Raw genomic sequence first — 19,151 nt, forward strand, 5'->3', positions numbered from 1 at the left:
CGGCTACACTGTAGTCGGGTAAGGGGTGTCACACAGTTAGAATAATTGATTCCTGGATATCCGAATTATGATTTATTTCTTTTTTTATTTGTATATATTATTTCTTGTTATACTATTGCACCACTAAGCAGAAATGCTTAGCGCGATGGAATTGCTTCCTCACGCAGGTACTGAAGGTAAAACCAGTAGACTATCGACTGAGATTTTTGGAGTCCAGATCTGCAGAAGTGCCAAAAGAGTTCAAGATTGTCACCTCCTCAGCAATGCATGTAGATAGGTCTCATTTTAAGCATGTTTTCTAATCCGTACATTATAATTACTGCTTATATTGTAATGTGAATTAGTAATTGTAATTTCATTTGTATATCTTGTACTTGATAAATTTATGTACTTAATTGGCAAATTATATAAGTTAATGAAATATAAGAATTCTGATATTTGAGTTGATTATCTAATCATAATGATTCTGAATGAGATTGAGTTTGAGAAATTTTGAGACTGAATCTGAGTTTGAGAAACTGATGAGATATTATTGAGATAAATTGAGCTGTGAATTTGAATATGTTGTGAACTATTTTTGGCAGGTTCAGAAGAATTGTTAGTCCAAATTACAGCCGGCACTCTGCTGGATTATCATTAAAATTTTTGAAATTTTCAAATTAGTTATATTTTGATAAATAGTAAAAATAGCCTAAACCTCAAATAAAGTTTTTAAACAAGTAAATCATAAACTGTAATAAAATCAGATAAGATCAGGTGTTCCGGCACTCTGTGTGACACGCCTTGCTCGGCTACACTGTAGACGGGTGAGGGGTGTTACATTGTTGGCTTACTATAACTAATGGATTAGAAACAGAGAACATGTGTCATAAAATTCATAAAATGTTAGGTATTTCTAAGCAAATAAAAAGACTTTATATGTGTGTGTGTGTGTGTGTGTGTACGAATGAGAGGGTAAACTTTTGATGGATAAAAATACCCTTAATTTTAATATTTATAGTAACTTTTAAAATCAGATATTATGTGATAAAGTCAAGTCCTATTTGAATTAGAATAATAATAATAATAATAATAATAATAATAATAATAATAATAATAATAATAATAATAATAATAATAATAACACGACAAGTGATTTACATTCAAATATAGTTTAATTTAGGTTGAAGAGGTGATTTAGTAAATTGATATTAAAATTAATTAAATAGAATTAGAAAAGGGATTTGCTTAAGTTTAAGTAGTCTAATATGAGATTGGAGCGGAGTTGATGTTAGCGATCTATAAATAAGTTGATATGTGTGGCCAAAATCTTTTTAAGTAGAGTGTTGTGGCTAAAATCTTTTTAAGTGGAGTGTAATGGTCAAGCTCCAACTACTAGAGGAATTATTTGCTTTGGCCGTAAGCTTCACAGTTTTGTCCCATAGGTGGAACAGAGAACTGCCCAATAGGTTACCCATCCTAAAATTTTTCTCAAGCGAGCATGCTTAACCCTGGAGTTCTTCCAACTCTCTAGGCTATTCCACCAAAAGGCGTTTCTAGTAATTAGTTCCTCCATTTTATATATCATTACTTTCCACTCCCATTCCGATGCGGGACGTGTTTCCCATCTTTTAGGGAGCTTTTCGCTGCGTCTAACAGAATCACTGGGGCACTGCCTTAGGGCCTTGTGGATAAATGTGACACTCCTCACCAGTGTAGCCAAGCAAGGCATGTCACACTCGATGCTGAAGCACCCTATCTTATGTTACTTTATTCCTTTAATAATTTTGTTCTCATTATATTTTCAAAAATAAATTATATTTCTAAAGGATAAACTAACAGAATTTCCCCTATTCTATTACTAGTTGGCATGTTTTACTATTCACCTATTTAAAAATTTCAACAATATATATTGCCAATAATAATCTCATCCATATCTATAACAACCATCTCATCATTTCAAATATCATTATGTATTTCAATTCCATATTCATTTCCATACAAATCCATTCATGCTTAATTCATATATAAAAATACTCAAATTTTATTAATTTACATGATTTACAATTTAATTACATAAGTTCATAATTTACATCATATGCAAATTAAATGTAATTTTATAATTTACATTACAACATAATAAATATTTATAATGTATAAAATACATTAACATGACCTATATGGGCCCTATCTATATGCATTGCTAAGGAGGTGACAACTTTAGACACTTTGTAGATTCGGACTCCAAAATCTCAGTCTAATATCCACTGGGTTTTATCTTCAGTACCTACACCAGGAAACAAATTCATCGCGCTAAGCATTGTTGCTTAGTGGTGCAATAGTACAGTAAGAAAATAATATACAAATAAAGATAAAAATAAAGCCTAATTCCTGTAGTAAAAAAATTATTTTGATTTGATATAGAATTTTAATACTAAATATGTTTTGTCTTTCTTGACATTCTTTGGAACCACTTATCTCTTAATGTAACATCCCGTGCGGAAAGGGAAGGTATTGGCTGGAGCAATCCTCTAGGAGGGCAAGGTTCATCGGTGCCCTTGTCCAAATGGAGGGCAGGAATGAATCGAATCATACATTGAAATGGGGGAAACTAATCACTAGAGGCGCCTTTTGGTGGAATGGCTTAAAGAGTTGAAAGAACTCCAGGGTTAAGTGTGCACGCTTGAGAGAAATCCTAGGATGGGTGACCTCCTGGGAAGTTCTTCATTCCACCTATGGGACAAAACCATGAGGCTCAAGATGGGGTGGGCCAAAGCAGAAAATTCCTCTAATGGTTAGAGCAAGGCGTTACACTTAATTTCACAGTAATAATATATATTATGTAAAATTAATTAAAATATTAAAACTTATATTCATAGTATTATAGGAGATGCATTTGTAATATTTATTTAAGTTAATTTCTAATATTATTAAGTCCTAATATTCTTATCTTATTTCACTGCCCAAGTAACCTATGACAGGCTAACTAAACTGGATAAGCGGATCCTTGGCACTGGACACTGTGGTGTCTCGGGCCGTCATACCATGGTACGCAAAACATCAATCACGTATGCAATCAATAGAGCTGACACAGGGCACTACAGTGCCTGGAGCCATCATACCATGGGAAGTGAATACACTAAACATTAACCACACATGCAATCAATATGGCTAAGAAGCCATAATAACAAATAGTCAGGCATACACGCCATAAATGCAGGCATAAAGCCTTACGCAGTACTGCTCAAACAATCTCTTATTAGCATGCCAATCTATCCAATCTAACACACATGTCGAAGCAATACATGGGCACATTAATAATATTAAATGTTCATATATTTTATTATTTCATTATATTTTTTATTTATATTTTATAGCATTTTAATTCTAGTCATGATAGAAGCATAATTTCCAAATCACATTTCTACGTAATTTATACATTCATTATATGATCTATATTGATCACAATTCACATCAATTATTTTCACATACCATTATACTCAAAACATTCTTCCTTTCTCTCATGATGAGAACTAATGTCCCATTCACATATCCATGTGATTCATTTATTCATTAAAATATTTATATGAATTCATAATTCAAGAAGTATTTTACTTACTAAGTATTTATGATTCACTTTAATTCCTCTCATGTAACATTTATTGTACAAGGTGTTATTATCTTATTTGTAATCATAACACAAGTCCTAATGTTAACTTCATCTCATTTATACTTAATAATCCATTTAGGTTAATTTCATTTCATATTTCAAGTTGTATCATTTGTGTCTTATGAGGTCTATTAGTGATGGGAATACAAATCCTAACTACCTATTCACATAACTTAAGTGTTCATTAAGTCATTTAGGTGAATTACCATTCCTATTCCAAGTAATCCATGAACATTTCATGGATTCCAAATTTCATACCTTAATTTCCTCTAGCAATTTAGTTCTTGCATTTTGTGTCATTGTATTTACTATTCACATTACTATTCATACAAATTTTGACTATTTAATAAATAATAGGATTATAAATTCTAATTTCATAATAATACTACATTTTGGGTTATACAATTGTTGGCACTAGTTGCCAGTTGCAATTCAAGGCTCCCTAGGATTATTTCCAAATTTCCAGATTTTGTCACTTATATTTACTATTTCATTGGACCATTCTACAGTGAGATTTTGGCTAACCTTCCTTCATTAAAGTTGTTCCTTAATGCCTTTACTTTAATTTCATTTTTGAATCACTCCATTTAGAGTTTTATAACTCAAGTTATAGCATTTTTACCATAACTGGCCAGATTGGTCATTGTCCAGAATTTCTGGGCAAATTTTGGTTCTAGCAGTTTTAATGAGCTAATTTTGGTTAGCAATTTGATAAGGTTATGGTCAGAATTTGAGTTTTGGTTCTTCATAAAAGTTGTTCTACTGTGTCTAAGCTTTCCACGGGTGTAAGAATCAAGTCATTTTGACGTCTCTACGCAAAGTTATGGCCATATGAATAAATACTGTTCATATGATTATTTTTCCAGGTCCAGATTTTGGTTACCGGGATTCAAGTAAATTTTAGGTCACTTTGTGTTGGTTTTCTGGGCAGGGTCTCTTCATGAAAAATGTGGAAAATTATCCTAGGTTTTATCTCCAATTGGCCTCACACCAATTAGAGCAACACAACTCTACTTATGGCCTAAAAACCACACTAGACACAAGGTCCAAATTCCAGCATAGAAAATCTGCACTCCCAATATCACCATTCCACACTACTACTAACTTCAAATCACATTCAATACAATTAAAATAGTTCATAATTGATCTCAACATCATCAATTTATCAACATATCATCAAATCCCCAATTTTCATACCAAACCCTAATTTATTAATTTTGCAATCTCGTGTAACACATGCCAACCATCATCTAACGCAAATATACTCATCAAAAACCACTTCTAGGCAATTTAATTCAAGCAAATTATCAAATCCTAATCTTCCCCCATGGCTGCAAAAATTTAGGTCTTTCTTTTCATGCATGGATTTCAACCTTTCCTATGTAATTCACTCATAATTAACCTTAATTTCAACAATAGAAAAGAAAAGAAGAGGGAAGCTAGCACTAACCTTACTTGAGTTAATTCCAAGCTTCCAAGACTTCAATTTTTCCTCTTCTTATTGCTATCAATCACTTTAGCAAGATGAAATATTAAGAATTTATGTAGATGGCTATGGATTTTATGGTAAGAATAGCATAGAATTGGAGTTTTGTGAAGAAGACAATGGCGGAAGGTGGGTGTTAATGGTGGATCGGCCACTCTAGATAAAGAAGAAGAAGATAATTATTTTTGTGACTTTTTATGATTTTTGTCTCTTCTTATGTATTTATCTCCATTTTATTAAATTAAAATTTTAATGACATCACCCCTTAGTCATGCTTATGTCATAATTAGACTTTTTTCTTTTTTTCTTTTCTTTCTTTTCATATTTCTATTTCACACTTCATGTTTTTTAATTATTCTTAGTGTTTTAATCCCTCCAATTTTAATTAACATTTAGGTCAAAATTCATCTCTGATGGTGAAATGACCAAAATGTCCTTCGTTATGTTAATCGAGTTTTAATTGTCCATACCGATTGACTAATTTTTTTTGGATTTTCTTTGACATTTTTATTGTCATCTAAACCTCATAAAACCTTCACTTAAGTCCTAGATAATTGTTTCACAGGGTTTCCCACGGGTCTAGGGTCGACAACTATCTTTACAGTAGCTTCACGTTAAGGTTACCCATCACCATAGCTCCGGCTCATTTAACCTCTTGCATTCTATTTTCTAAAATTTTTTCTCAATTTTTCTTATCATTATTTAGGTTATTTATGACTCCTCACTCTATTTTAAATATAGTTCCAGAAATTTTGACTGTCCAAACAGACGTTAGTCATCAGAACAGTAGAATGTATGGACTTCCTAAAATGAGGATGTCACATAGAGCATGTAGAGGAGAAGTTGAGCTGCAAATTAATCTGTGAGTTTCATTGTGCGGCATCTGCAAATTAATCGCAAGTTTTTTCATAATTGGTATTTGTAATTATTTTTTCTTTATAATTGGTATTTGTAATTATTTTGTGGGGTGTGATTTGCACAACAAAAACTTTACAAATTAAAAAAATTTGTATTTTATCACAAATTCCATTGCTTTTAGAATTCTTTTCCTAGCCACTATATTAGATTTATATTTTATCCATATTCACTTAATTACATATTCATTTGTTTTATTGTTCCTTAAACTTGTCTTATTAACTCTTAATAAATTAGAATTCAATTTCTAAAATCTTCTAAAACATATGTTACAAAATTTTCAATCTCTTTATATATATTTTTTAACACAAACGGAAGTAAAATAAGTATGTTTATATTAATTTTTTTTAACATCTCATAAACTTTTTTCTCATATGTGTCTAATAGGAAGCTTAGAAAGTTTGTGTTGAAAAATTTTTTCTAGCTAAAAATACAATTTAGAAAAAATTTTATTTAATTTTGATCGAAGATTGATACTGTGAAAAAACTATTAATGACTACTAAATTTAATCAATATTTGTTATATATATCTATCTTATTTGAAATAGTCTATAATTATGATTTGTTAAACATCACTATATTAATTAACAAAAAAAAATTAATTAATAAAGTAATAATATATTCATTATATATAACTATATCGCATATAAAGTATTATCTCTTGTATTAAAAAAAAAAGAAATGATATTACAAAATAATAATAGAAAAAGAAATATTAATATATTAATTAATTATATGAATATTCATGTCATTATAATGTAATTATTAATTTTTTTTTATCTTTATTCTCTTTAACATTGAATGAATTGGTGTATAATTATAATTATTTCAGACCAAACTGAAAAATCAAATCAGTAAGAATAGAATAAATTTACTGTAAGTTTTTAAATTAAGATTAATACTTTCTTTTATTTATAAATAATTATTCTTGTTTATAGAATTAATTATTAATAATAAAATTAAGTAGTAATATTATGTAACACCCTCCCTGTGGCAACTCCGTACATTCTACTGTTCCGGTGACCAGTGTTGGTCCGGACAGCTAGAACGTCCGGAAAAATATTTAAACTAAAGTGAGGGACCATAATTAACTCAAATATTAACAAGAAAAATTTAGAAAAAATTTTAGAAATAAAATACAACCAAGTTAAATGAGCCGGTGCCCTAGCGATGGGTAACCTAGTGAGAAGTTGCGGTTCTCGTAACTAGGAGCCCTAGACCCAGGGGAAAAATTATAAAATAATTATTGGGACTCCAAAGAAGGGTCATTGAGGTTATTATGGCATTAGAATGCCAAGAAAATATCTAGAAAAATTTTTCAATCGGTACAGACAATTTTGACCCGTTAAGCCAAACGGAGGGCATTTTGGTTATTTCGCCTTCAGAGGTGATTTTTGGCCGACTTGTCCAGTTAAGTAAATAATTATTATGACATAAAAATGTGAATAAATATTGCTAAAAATTGAATTGAAAATGAGTAGCAAAGAAAAGAAAAGAAAATGAATTAAAATTGCAATTTTGGCCTCATGCTTATGTCACTAAGCACTCTCACCCAATCACCTTGTGACACATGTCCATAAACCAATTAAAATGAGTCAAATGGGCAGAAAATTGAAGTGAAAAAAACTGAACCCTTTTCCCTCAATTCCCGTCCACCATAGCCATGGAAGCCTCTATTTCCTTTTTTCCTTCTAGCTTGAATTTCTCTCCATTCTTACCCCAAAACCCTTAGGTCCCTTCACTAAAATTTGTCACCCAACCTTGCTAGAGTGTTTGGCAGCCAAGAAAACAAAAGAAAGTGAGGAATTTACAAGGGAAAATTCTGCCCTACTAAGGTTAGTGCTTATTTATACATATTTCTCTCTTTATTCCATGTTAGGGACTTAAAATGAGTATGAAATTGTAAATTAAATGAAATAAAACTTATGTGTATGTACACCATGGAATTTGGCAGCCCTAAGAAAGGGATAATGTTGATGGTTTTGATGGATTTAAAATGGCTTAGAAATGGTGTTGATGTGTAGATATAAAGTTGAAATGGATTAGTATGCCTAAATGACATGTGTTGTGTGAACCTTGAATTTGAGCTAGGGTTTTGGAGAGAAATTTGGACTTTGCTTATGTAATGGTGAATGAAAATTTTAATGGTCAATTAGTGACCATTTGAGGTAAGTTGACCATAATTTGGAGTGAATTATAGCATTACAAACTGATTTGGTATGCTGCCTAGTGAGAGCAGCAGGTGTGGCTGTGAGTCCAGCCTGTTTGGACAGCCATAACTTGGGCTGTGTAGGTTCAATTGGTGTTTGGCCAATTGGACATGAAACTAGACATATAATGGCACAATTTTGGTGAAGAAACCATGCCCAAAAGACCAAAGCAAGTGGACCAAAAACTTGCCCCAATTCGGATGTCCTGCAACCAGATTCTGCAGAATGACCAAATGAACAGTAATTGTTCATTTGGCCATAACTCATTGTAGAATGGCCCAATTGACCTGAAATTTTACAGAAACAAGTTAAGATATAGACCAACAACTTTCATGAAGAAACCTATCCCAAATTATGACTAGAACCTATCCAACAAGGCAGTTTGATCCTTCATTTCTTGACTGCTTGTAGATATGGTCGATTAGAAATTTTCAATCCAGGCGATTGTGGTTTTTGGACCATAACTTGAGCTACAAAACTCCAAATGGAGTGATACAAAAAAAAAAAAAATTCAACTATACAAAATAAGGAACAACTTTCATGTTTATCATTTTCTCAAATTCTCACTTTAATGATAACTAATAGAAACGATAAAGTTATGGTATAAAAGCGAAAATTCTGCTCCATTAGTTTTAAGCTTAGAAATGGTATTGGTGATTAATGCCAACAAGTTTTGAATGCAAAATGTGGTATGTTGGGAGTGTTAAAACCAATGTACCTATTTTCTATGTAAAAGTCAATATTTTTGTTGACTAATGAAGTGAATAGTAACACCAAAGCTTGAAATTCAAAAATTACAAAATTCAAAAGTATCAAATGCCCTAGTATACCTAACAAGATTGGTTTGGATAGTTTGGCATGCCAATGAGTTCGATTAGCGATCGCACATGGCATTATGCCATTCAGTGATTTCATGGCTTTTAGCCATTTTGACATTGTGTTGATATTTGGCCTTGTGCCTATTGTTATCTGACTTATTAGTCATTACATTTGCCTGGGAGATGCATATGTGACCGATGGTGTGTGGCGGCGAAGTACTAGATACCCGTGCGGTTACCCGTTTGTCGATCCGATCGTCGGTATAGGTTACTTGGGCAACCAAAAATGAAAGTGGATAAATTTAATGAAATAATGAATATAACAAGTACAAAATAAGTAAGACTACAAATACTCATCGAAAATTTATTTGCAATAAGACAAATACATTCATGCATATTTACTTCGTGTTATTTCTTTTTATTTTATTATTGGCACCACTAAGCATTATTGCTTAGCGCGTTGCTTTGCCACGCGTAGGTTCCGAGAATCTTGATCGAGCCCAGTAGACCACAGGCTGGGTGAGACCTCCTACAGTTCTGCATAGTATCCGTGTAACCTCACCATCTTCAGTGCATTGGTAGGGCACTAGGTTTCATTTTGATATTTTGTAATTAACTTTTATTTTCTTTTGTGTAATTAAAACTTATGTACTGTATTTGATGTTCATGTAAATAATGAAAATTGTGGTTATGAATAGAAAAATTTGAGTATTTATTTATTGCATATATATGAATACTATGAGAAATGAATGTTTGAGTAATGGAAAGGTTGTTGTAAAATAATTGAGACATTGTTGATGATTATTGGAGTTTTGAGAGTGATTGGATATGAATATTGGAAGTGTTTTTCACAGGTTCCGAAGAACTGTTTTCTCCATTTTTAGCCGGTACTCTGTCGGATTTTCTATAAAATTTTCGGAACCTCAAATAAATTATAATTTCAATAAATGACTTAAATAAATTATATTTCACAAGTTATATTCAAAACTATGATAAAAATTAATTAAGATAAAATAGAGTGTTCTGGATACACCGTGTGACATAGCTTACTCGGATATACTGTAGACGGGTAAGGGGTGTCATATTTAGTGGTATCAGAGCACGGTTTAGGCATTTCTGGGCCTAGATTGAGTCCATACCATGCATTGCATTTGTAAGAGTCGAGGTGACACTAATGCAGATCTGTTTATCTTTGTTATTTTGAATAAGATATGGACCCTATATCTCAGAGAGCAGTTGAGGAAGAAGTTGATAGTCATGCTCCACCTGCAGCAGCTGAGACTGGGGGTAGGGGCGAACCTACTCCGCTAGCTCAAGCAGAGCCTGCTCAGCCTCCACAGGCCATGTTCCAGCAAATGGCCGAATTCTTCAAACAAATGGCTGGGGTAATGCCAGCACCACCACCACCACCACCTCCACAGCAGAAATCACACCTGGAAAGACTAAGAAAATTTGAAGCAGTGGACTTCTTTGGCAAGAGAGAAGATGATTCTGTTGTAGCCGAAAATTAGTTGAACAGAACAGGCAGAGTTTTAAAACAACTCCACTGCACTCCAGAGCAAAATTTAGAAGCTGTTGTATCTTTGTTGCAAGATGATGCATATGAATGGTGGGATACGGTGTCGATGAAATCTGACGGAAGTAATAACTTGGGACTTCTTCCTCTCCAAATTTAAGAAGAAATATGTGGGTAGTGTATACCTGGAAGAGAGAAGAAGAGAGTTCATTAATCTGAGGCAGAGACAGCTGTCAGTGGCCGAGTATGAAAAGGAATTCATTAGATTGAGCCGCTACAGAAGGGAGATAGTCCCTAATGAGGCTGAAAGGTGTAAGAGATTTGAAGAAGGATTAAATGACAATATAAAGATCATGATCACTGCCTTGGGAATCACAGACTTCACTAAGTTAGTGGAAGGTGCAATAAAAGTTGAAAAAGTAAGAATAAGTGAGCAGACTAGAAGAGAGAGACAGCAGAAGAGGGGCCTAGGTCAGTCTAGTTCATCTCCTGCGCCTGGGAAGAAGTTCAAGGGTCCACCTGCACAGAGTTCAGGTCAGCCACAAGGTCAGGGTCAGTCTCAGGGGCCCAGGCCATAGTTCACCCCTAGGAGAGGTCAGTCCACACCATCAGTGGGCAGCTCTCCAGGGATGGGGTTCAAGGGACCAGCCCCAGCATCTTCTGCATGTCCACATTGTTTGAAATGGCATAAGTGGGAGTGTTGGAGAGTGACTGGTGCCTGCTTAAGGTGTGGGTCAATAGAGCATCAGTTGAGGAACTGTCCACGCAGAACTACTACAGCTGCTCCAACACAAGCAAACAGACCTGCTCCTGCACCACAAAGGGGTAGAAAATCTGGCAAATCTGAGGCAGTAGGACCGTCACAGAGGCCTGCATCTGAGCCAGCAGAGAGGCCTGATAACAGACCACCTACCAGAGCTTATGCCATGAGAGCTCAGGAGGAGCAAGATGCCCCGGATGTCATCAGGGGTACGTTCTCCCTCTACAATACATCTGTGCATGCATTAGTGGATCCAGGATCCACTCATTCATACATCTGCATCAACTTACCCGTAAAAAGGGGGATACTAGTAGGGGAGAGTGACCAAGACATTCTGGTCACTAATCCATTGGGCTACAGTGTGGTAGTGAACAAAGTGTACAAGGGTTGCCCGTTAAGGATTCAGGGGTATGAATTCTTGGCAGACTTGATTGAGTTGCCTTTCCATGAGTTTGACGTGATTTTGGGAATGGACTGGTTGTCATGTCATCAGGCAATGGTTGATTGTAAAATGAAGAGGATTTCTTTGAAAACTCCTGGGGGTAATGAGATCACAGTTGTGGGGGAAAGGACAGATTTCTTGTTTAATGTTATCTCAGCCACAGTTGCGAGAAAACTGATGAGAAAAGGCTGTAAAGCCTACCTAGCACATGTGGTGGATACTAGGCAGGCTAAGCCAGATCTGTGTGACATACCCACAGTAAAAGACTTCCCAGATGTATTTCCTGAAGAGTTGCCTGGTTTACCACCAGAAAGGGAAGTTGAACTTGCTATTGAGACACTGCCGGGTACAGCACCCATTTCCATCGCTCCTTATAGGATGGCACCCAATGAATTGAGGGAGTTGAAAACTCAGTTGCAAGAGTTGCTTGATAAGGGGTTCATACGCCCCAGTGTGTCACCATGGGGAGCTCCAGTGCTATTTGTAAAGAAGAAGGATGGGACTTTGAGGCTTTGCATTGATTACCGGCAGTTGAATAAAGTGACTGTGAAGAATAAATATCCGTTGCCTAGAATTGATGATCTGTTTGATCAGTTGAAGGGAGCAGGAGTATTTTCTAAAATTGATCTCAGATCAGGGTACCATCAGTTAAGGGTGAGGGATGTAGATGTGCCAAAGACTGCATTCAGGACCCGGTATGGGCATTATGAGTTTTTGGTGATGCCCTTTGGCCTAACAAATGCACCAGCGGCATTCATGGACCTTATGAACCGTATCTTCCATTCACACTTAGATCGGTTCGTAGTGGTCTTTATTGATGATATTTTGGTGTATTCCAAGACCAGGGAAGAACATGATGAGCATTTGAGGATTGTTACGCAAACCACGAGAGAAAAGAAGCTGTATGCTAAGTTGTCCAAGTGTGACTTCTGGTTGAATGAGATTGCATTCCTTGGACACATAGTGTCAGCTGATGGGATTAGGGTGGATCCCAAGAAAATAGAAGCAGTGATGGAATGGAAGCCTCCCAGAAATACAACTGAGGTCAGAAGCTTCTTGGGGCTAGCTGGGTATTACAGGAGATTTGTGAAGGGATTTTTGTTAATAGCTGCTCCAATGACCAAGTTGTTACACAAGAATGTCAGATTTGACTGGAATGACAAGTGTCAGGCTAGTTTTGAGAAGTTGAAGGCTATGTTGACAGAGGCACCAGTGTTAACACAGCCAATGTCAGGAAAGGACTTTGTGGTCTACAGTGATGCCTCTCATAATGGGTTAGGGTGTGTATTGATGCAAGAGGGGAAGGTGGTCGCTTATGCTTCCAGGCAGCTAAGGCCACATGAACAGAATTACCCTACCCATGATCTAGAACTTGCAGCAATTATCTTCGCACTGAAGATATGGAGGCACTACTTGTATGGTGAAAAGTGCTACATTTACACAGACCATAAAAGTCTGAAATATTTGCCAACTCAGAAGGAGCTCAACCTTAGACAGAGGTGATGGATTGAGTTCCTGAAGGACTATGATTGTGTAATTAAATACCATCCTGGGAAGGCAAATGTAGTTGCTAATGCTTTGAGCAGAAAATCCATCACAGCATTGAGATCATTGAATGCCCGTCTATCTTTGGTTCGAGATGGAGCTATTTTGGCTGAGTTGCAAGTGAGGCCAAACCTGCTACAACATATTTTAGATAGGCAAAAGGCAGATGAAAAGTTAATAGCTATTATGAGCAAAATCTCAAAGGGAAAAACAACTGACTATGAGGTGAAAGCAGATGGGTGTCTGTACTACAAAGGAAGAGTATGTGTACCAGATGATGGGGAATTGAAGGCGATGATTCGAAGAGGCACACACCAGTGTGTATGCTATGCACCCAGGAAGTACAAAAATGTATCATGATCTGAAACTTCAGTATTGGTTGCCTGGTATGAAGAAGGACATAGCTGACTATGTGACTAAATGCTTGACATGTCAGCAAGTCAAGGCAGAGCATCAAGTTCCATCGGGTTTGCTACAGCCTATACGCATACCTGAATGGAAATGGGATCGGGTCACCATGGATTTTGTAAGTGGTCTACCTCTCACCCAGAAGAAACATGATGCAGTATGGGTGATAGTGGATAGATTGACGAAGTCAGCACACTTTCTACCAGTTAGGACTGACTACTCACTAGAGAAGTTATCAGAATTGTATATCAGTGAGATAGTTAGACTGCATGGAATTCCACTTTCCATCATATCTGATCGAGACTCAAGGTTTATATCGAGATTTTGGAAGAAGTTGCATGAGTCCTTGGGTACACAACTCCACTTCAAAGATGACTTTCCATCCTCGACGGATGGGCAATCAGAAAGAGTAATCCAGGTAAACAATTGAACCAATTGAATTAATACAAATATTGAACTAAAATGATAATAATAACGTGAAATATATGTCAGGTCCTTGAGGATATGCTGAGGAGTTGTGTCATTGAGTTTGAGGCAAGTTGGGATAGATACCTCCCACTGGCAGAATTTGCATACAACAATAGCTACCAAGCTAGTATCCAAATGCCCCGTATGAAGCACTGTATGGGAGAAAATGTAGAACTCCAGTGTGCTAGACTAAATTGGGCGAAGACAAACTGATGGGGCCAGACCTAGTGAAACAGACTGAGGAGAAAGTAAAACTAATCAAAGCCAATTTGAAGGTTGCCTCAGACAGACAGAAATCTTATGCCGACCTGAAGAGAAAAGAAATAGAATATGTGGTTGGCGACAAAGTGTTCCTCAAGGTGTCACCGTGGAAGAAGGTATTGAGATTTGGAAGAAAAGGTAAGTTGAGCCCTAGGTTCATTGGCCCATATGAAGTCATTGAACGTGTGGGACCAGTAGCCTACAGGCTAGCTTTACCACCAGAGCTGGATAAGATCCACAATGTGTTCCACGTGTCTATGCTAAGAATATACCGCTCAGATCCTTCACATGTCATCTCCATGGAAGAAATTAAAGTACAACCGGATTTGACATATGAAGAAGAACCCATAGGGATCCTGGCTCGGGAAGTGAAAGAGTTGAGGAATAAGCAGATTCCACTGGTGAAAGTACTTTGGAGGCACCACAATACTGAAGAGGCAACATGGTAAAATGAAGAGACGATGAGGCAGCAATTCCCTCAACTCTTTGCATCAGGTAAATTTCGAGGACGAAATTAAATTAGAGGGGAAGAGTTGTAACACCCTCCCTGTGGTAACTCCGTACATTCTACTGTTCCGGTGACCAATGTCGGTCCGGACAGCTAGAACGTCCGGAAAAATATTAAAACTAAAGTGAGGAACCATAATTAACTCAAATATTAACAAGAAAAATTTAGAAAAAATTTTAGAAATAAAATACAACCAAGTTAAATGAGCCGGTGCCCTAGCGATGGGTAACCTAGTGAGAAGTTACGGTTCTCGCAACTAGGAGCCCTAGACCCAGGGGAAAAATTATAAAATAATTATTGGGACTCCAGAGAAGGGTCATTGAGGTTATTATGGCATTAGAATGCCAAGAAAATACCTAGAAAAATTTTTCAATCGGTACAGACAATTTGACCCGTTAAGCCAAACGGAGGGCATTTTGGTCATTTCGCATTCAGAGGCGATTTTTGGCCGATTTGTCCAGTTAAGTAAATAATTATTATGACATAAAAATGTGAATAAATATTGCTAAAAATTGAATTGAAAATGAGTAGCAAAGAAAAGAAAAGAAAATGAATTAAAATTGCAATTTTGACCTCATGCTTATGTCACTAAGCACTCTCACCCATTCACCTTGTGACACATGTCCATAAACCAATTAAAATGAGTCAAATGGGCAGAAAATTGAAGTGAAAAAAACTGAACCCTTTTCCCTCAATTCCCGTCCACCATAGCCATGGAAGCCTCCATTTCCTTTTTTCCTTCTAGCTTGAATTTCCCTCCATTCTTACCCCAAAACCCTTAGGTCCCTTCACTAAAATTTGTCACCCAACCTTGCTAGAGTGTTTAGCAGCCAAGAAAACAAAAGAAAGTGAGGAATTTACAAGGGAAAATTCTGCCCTACTAAGGTTAGTGCTTATTTATACATATTTCTCTCTTTATTCCATGTTAGGGACTTAAAATGAGTATGAAATTGTAAATTAAATGAAATAAAACTTATGTGTATGTACACCATAGAATATGGCAGCCTTAAGAAAGGGATAATGTTGATGGTTTTGATGGATTTAAAATGGCTTAGAAATGGTGTTGATGTGTAGATATAAAGTTGAAATGGATTAGTATGCCTAAATGACATGTGTTGTGTGAACCTTGAAATTGAGCTAGGGTTTTGGAGAGAAATTTGGACTTTGTTTATGTAATGGTGAATGAAAATTTTAATGGTCAATTAGTGACCATTTGAGGTAAGTTGACCATAATTTGGAGTGAATTATAGCATTACAAACTGATTTGGTATGCTGCCTAGTGAGAGCAGCAGGTGTGGCTGTGAGTCCAGCATGTTTGGACAGCCATAACTTGGGCTGTGTAGGTTCAATTGGTGTTTGGCCAATTGGAAATGAAACTAGACACATAATGGCACAATTTTGGTGAAGAAACCATGCCCAAAAGACCAAAGCAAGTGGACCAAAAACTTGCCCCAATCCGGATGTCCTGCAACCAGATTCTGCAGAATGACCAAATGAACATTAATTGTTCATTTGGCCATAACTCATTGTAGAATGGCCCAATTGACCTAAAATTTTACAGAAACAAGTTAAGATATAGACCAACAACTTTCATGAAGAAACCTATCCCAAATTATGACTAGAACCTATCCAACAAGGCAGTTTCAGTCACTGTTTACTGCACTGTAGATATGGTCAGTTCTGAAATTTTTCAATCCGGCCAGTTGTGGTTTTTGGACCATAACTTGAGCTACAAAACTCCAAATGGAGTGATTCAAAAAAATAAATTCAACTAGACAAAATAAGGAACAACTTTCATGTTTATCATTTTCTCAAATTCTCACTGCAACAGTAACTAATGGAACAGTAAAGTTAGGGTATAAAAACTGAAAATTCTGCTCCATTAGTTTTAAGCTTAGAAATGGTATTGGTGATTAATGCCAACAAGTTTTGAATGCAAAATGTGGTATGTTGGGAGTGTTAAAACCAATGTACCTATTTTCTATGTAAAAGTCAACATTTTTGTTGACTAATGAAGTGAATAGTAACACCAAAGCTTGAAATTCAAAAATTACAAAATTCAAAAGTATCAAATGCCCTAGTATACCTAACAAGATTGGTTTGGATAGTTTGGCATGCCAATAGGGTTCAGTTAGCAGTACCGCACATGGCATTATGCCATTCTGTGATTTCATGGCTTTTAGCCATTCTGACATTGGGTTGATATTTGACCTTGTGCCTATTGTTATTACAGCTTATTAGCTGTTCTGTTGCACACCGGGAGATGCATATGTGACCGATGGTGTGACGACCAGAGGTACTAGATACCCAGTGCCAGTTTACCCGTTTATCCATCCGATCGTCAAAGATAGGTTACTTGGGCAACCAAAAATGAAAGTGGATAAATTTAATGAAATAATGAATATAACAAGTACAAAATAAGTAAGACTACAAATACTCATCGAAAATTTATTTGCAATAAGACACCGATACATTCACTGCATATTTACTTCGTGTTATTTCTTTTTATTTTATTATTGGCACCACTAAGCATTATTGCTTAGCGCGTTGCTTTTGCCACGCGTAGGTTCTGGAGATATCTTGTGAGAGCCCGGTAGACCACGGTGGGTGAGACCTCTGCGATTCTGCATAGTGTCCGTGTCACCTCACCATCTTCAGTGCATTGGTAGGGCACTAGGTTTCATTTTGATATTTTGTAATTAACTTTTATTTTCTTTTGTGTAATTAAAACTTATGTAATGTATTTGATGTTCATGTAAATAATGAAAATTGTGGTTATGAATAGAAAAATTTGAGTATTTATTTATTGCATATATATGAATACTATGAGAAATGAATGTTTGAGTAATGGAAAGGTTGTTGTAAAATAATTGAGACATTGTTGATGATTATTGGAGTTTTGAGAGTGATTGGATATGAATATTGGAAGTGTTTTTCACAGGTTCCGAAGAACTGTTTTCTCCATTTTTAGCCGGTACTCTGCCGGATTTTCTATAAAATTTTCGGAACCTCAAATAAATTATAATTTCAATAAATGACTTAAATAAATTATATTTCACAAGTTATATTCAAAACTATGATAAAAATTAATTAAGATAAAATAGAGTGTTCTGGATACACCGTGTAACATAGCTTACTCGGATATACTGTAGACGGGTGTCACATATTAAACTTAAAATTAACCAATAATTTTAAAATTAAAATTTTAATTTAAATAATTAATATAATTTTTAATATTTATTTCTTTAAATGAATATAATAATTATGAATTATTAAATATTTAACTTAAGTAGTAATATTAAACTTAAAATTAACCAACAATTTTCATATTAAAATTTTAATTTAAATGACTAATAAAATTTTTAATGTTTATTTCTTTAAATGAATACAATAATTATGAATTATTAAATATTGCACGTGCTTCAAAAACTAATATATATATATATATATAGCGAGAGAGAGAGAGAGAGAGAGAGAGAGAGAGAGCTTGCACATGGGACCATCTACCCCATTAACCTCTACCACAGCTTAAACTAATAGCATTAATTTTTCTATGAAGAGCATATCATTATCATATAACCACAACTTTGATTTTTACGGCAAGCAAGACACTACCATAAAGAAGCTCACAACACCAACACCATTGCACAGAAGCTAAGTTTACCCATTTTTATAGCAATTTGAACACATCATTGCTTATCAAATGTACCACTCATTTTCCAAAAACCATCAGGACATTGGCATCATCTCAATAAAAACCAGTATCTCTAGGCCAGAGGTTCTAACATATAGTTAGTAGATATTAGAATTAAAATCAAGAAATAGCCCTGATATGCACACATTTGTTTTAACATATAGACAGTAGCTTTAAGCCAAGAAAACAAAATCTAAATGGAATATCAATGAGCAAATGGTTCCTGCAGTAACTTTGGACACAGATTGAATTCAACATGTTCTCGGTAATTTTGGAAGACAAGTTAGCAGCACTGTATGTTCTCAGCAACTTAATTTGGAAATAGGTTAGCAACATAAGTTAAATAGTTTTGGAATATCATATTAACAGCATAGTATGTTCATACAGTAACCTTTAGAGATGCATTTCAATCAAAGAAATTTCAACTTAGCTCAACCTTATGAAATTTCTAGCAAAAATTTCATTCAAAAC

This window comes from Hevea brasiliensis, chromosome 7, assembly GCF_030052815.1.
Source record: "Hevea brasiliensis isolate MT/VB/25A 57/8 chromosome 7, ASM3005281v1, whole genome shotgun sequence".
In the NCBI taxonomy this organism is placed as follows: Eukaryota; Viridiplantae; Streptophyta; class Magnoliopsida; order Malpighiales; family Euphorbiaceae; genus Hevea; species Hevea brasiliensis.